The following is a 3,602-nucleotide window of genomic DNA, read 5'->3' on the forward strand; positions in this document are numbered from 1 at the left end:
TTTAATAACAGCTCCATTTTCCTGACATTGCTTGTTTTCAATATATTGGAACTGAAACTGGACAAAACAGTTAGCTGAATGTTGAATTAACATAAAAGCCTCTTCTTTGATCTCTCTGTGTGCATGTTTAATTTACTGAATGCTTACTACATGCCAGGAATCTTCTTAAGCACATTTTATGTATTATTTCATTTACAATATCCCCATGAGTTATATTCATTAGTATCCCCACTTACAAATGGGGAAACTAAGGCACAGGCTCATGCAGCTAAGTATGGTACTGTTTTGCCATCAGGGTGGTCTGACTCCTAAGCCCATAGCTTCAATTCACTTACAATACTATCTTCAGTAAATACCAATACATTTAATAGAACAATGTCCTAATATCACTCAACAGTAATCAAACTAAAACACATAAAATACTTTTCCTCATAGGAAAGTGTAGTTCTTATTGATTTATCATCTTAAACTTTATTAAAAAGCTTCAAAAAACACACTACCTTGAATTTTCAAGATCTTCCAAGTTTATGATGATCAGCTTGTGAATGCTAGAAGAAAAGATGATTCATTGCTGCCCAAATTAAAGCGCAGCAGGTTCTTAGTGAAAACGTAAGTCACGGGTTAGTTAAGGACTAAATCTAAATGCCACATAGAATATGGCCTTTTATTTTTAGGGCTCCAGGAAGCAAAGATATCCAGGTACTAGAACATTACAAACACTCAGTGGGTTTTGCCAGACAGCATAACTTAAGCATTTTATTTTTAGTAAAAAGAACTCAGTCTTCGTGCCCTACAAATGTCATACAGTTTGCTTTCATACCATGTTCTTTCGTCTGTGGTTATTACTTACTTCTTAGGCACACAGATAGAAACTTTTGCTAGCATGGAATGAAACTTTTCCAAACTCCTACTTCCTTTCCTTACCACATTCCATAGTAAAACAATAATTTTTTTGAAAAAATCTCAAGTTGCTTTTCCTCTTTCTACAGCTATTTTAGTATTTCCAGGATTTCAAAGCATGTGTGCACACATACCCCACCCCTACAATCCCTATCTCTTTTTTTAAAAAAAAGTTTTGTGAGCTCATAATTCCTCTATTCTGAAGTTTTTCCCATAAGTCTTGTAACAAAGTTATCCTTCAGGACATAAACAAGATAGGCTGTTTATAATTAGTTAAATCCAGGTAGTTCTTTTTTGTCATTGATAGTTTCTAGTATCCCTGACATCGATGGTATGAAACTTCTAATGATCATGGCATTAAGAATGAGGTTCCCCCAGGCAATGTATATCTTGTAGATTTTGTTTCATTTTGAAACAAAACAAAAATTTGACAAAGCCCACTAACCCTGTGATGCATGCTAACTTAATTCCATTCTGTGAAAACAATGCTGATTGGAGCCCACTGAATTGATTTCACAACCCATAATGAATGATGAACCACCCTTTGTAAGGCACTTTGTGTCCCAAAGTGTGGCATCCCCGGCCTCACGGGGCTATGGCTTTCAGAACCTGGGCCACACATCAGAACTACTGGTAAAACTCTGTAAAAGCACAAATACTCAGGTCTCATATAGGACTTATTAAATCAGAATAGCCAGGGAGCTATTTCACTTGATAGGTTTGGGAGTACAGTTGGACTAGAGGAGTGACAAGAATGAGTTCACTTATGGGGCGCCTGGGTGGCTTAGTCAGTTAAGCATCCGACTTTCGCTTAGGTCATGATCTGGCGGTTCGTGGGTTCGAGTCCTGCGTCGGGCTCTGTGCTGACTGCCAGCTCAGAGCCTGGAGACTATTTCAGAGTCTGTGTCTCCCTCTCTCTCTGACCCTCCCCTGCTCAAGCTGCCTCTCTCTCTCTCTCTCTCTCTCTCCTAGAAATAAATTAAAAAAATATATTAAAAAAAAAAGAATGAGTTCACTTGTCACTGAGAAGTGACATCAGTAAAGTGCAGGGGTGGATCCAGGTTTGGTGGAGCTTGAAGTTTGTACAATTTTGGAATTCTTTTTAAGAAACATACTATAAATCAAGCAGGAAAATAAACATTTCTGTAGAAGGAGAAAATAAAGCACAATAAATTACAAATAGTATTTTATTTATTTTTTTAGTTTTTTATTTAAATTCCAGTTTGTTAACATACAGTATAATATTAATTTCAGGTGTAAAATTTAGTGATTCATCACTTCCGTCCATCACCCAGTCTCATCACAACAAGTACACTCTTTAATTCCCATCACCTATTTAACCCATCTCCCCATCCACTTCCCCTCCAGCAACCTTCAGTTTGTCTCTATTTTTAAGAGTTTGTTTCTTGGTTTGCTTCTTTGCCCCCCAATGTTCACCTGTTTTGTTTCTTAAATTCCACATATGAGTAAATCATATGGTATCTGTCTGTCTCAGGTTGACTTATTTGGTTTAGCATCATACTCTGTAGCTCCATCCATGTCATTGTAAATGGCAAGATTTCATTCTTTTAGATAGCTGAGTAATATTCCATTGCATATATACACCAAATCTTATCCATTCATCAGTCAATGAACTCTTTTCATAATTAATAGAACTGACAAACCCCTAGCTAGACTTATCAAAGAGAAAAGAAAAAGGATCCAACTAAATAAAAATCACAAATGAGAGAGGAGAAATAACAACCAGTACCACAGAAATACAATTACAGTAAAACCTTGGATTGTAACTTGTTCTGTGAGTGTTTTACAAGATGAGCAAACATTTCTAATAAATTTTAACTTGATAAATGAGCTATGTCTTGCAATACAAGTAGTACATGATGCCAAACATGACATGATCACAACTGAGCCAATGGTTCTTGAAATTTGCTTTGATACACAAGTGCTTTGAATTATAAGCATGTTTCCAGAATGAATTATGCTTGCAAACCAACGTTTTACTGTATAAGAGAATATTATGAAAAATTATATGACAACAAATTGGATAATTTGGAAGAAATGGATAAATTCCTAGAAACAGATAAACTACCAAAACTGAAACAGGAAGAAATAGAAAATTTGAATAGACCCATAAGCAGCAAAGAAATTCAATCAGTAATCAAAAATCTCCCAACAAACAAAAGTCCAAGGCCAGATGGCTTCCCAGGGGAATTCTACTAGATTCAAAGAAAAATTAATACCTCTTCCTCTCAAACTATTCCAAAAATACAAATGGAAGAAAAACTTCCAAACTTCTTCTCTGAGGCTGGCTTTACCCTGATTCCAAAACCAGACCAAGACTCCACTAAAAAACAGAACTACAGGCCAATATCCCTAATGAACATAGATGCAAAAATTCCAAACAAAATACTACCAAATCAAATCCAACAGTACATTAAAAAAATCATTCACTATGATCAAAAGGGATTTATTCCTAGGCTGTAGGGGTAGTTCGATATTTGCAAATCAATCAACGTGATACACCACATTAATAAAAGAAATGATAAGAACCATATAATCCTCTCAATAGATGCAGAGAAAGCATTTGACAAAGCACAGCATCCATTAATGATAAAAACTCTCAAAAAGTAGGGATAGAGGGAACGTACCTTAACATCATAAAGGCCATATACAAAAAATCCACAGCCAATATCATCCTCAAT

This window comes from Hyaena hyaena, unplaced genomic scaffold (assembly GCF_003009895.1).
Source record: "Hyaena hyaena isolate Hyena2069 unplaced genomic scaffold, ASM300989v1 scaffold_1945, whole genome shotgun sequence".
NCBI classification, from domain to species: Eukaryota; Metazoa; Chordata; class Mammalia; order Carnivora; family Hyaenidae; genus Hyaena; species Hyaena hyaena.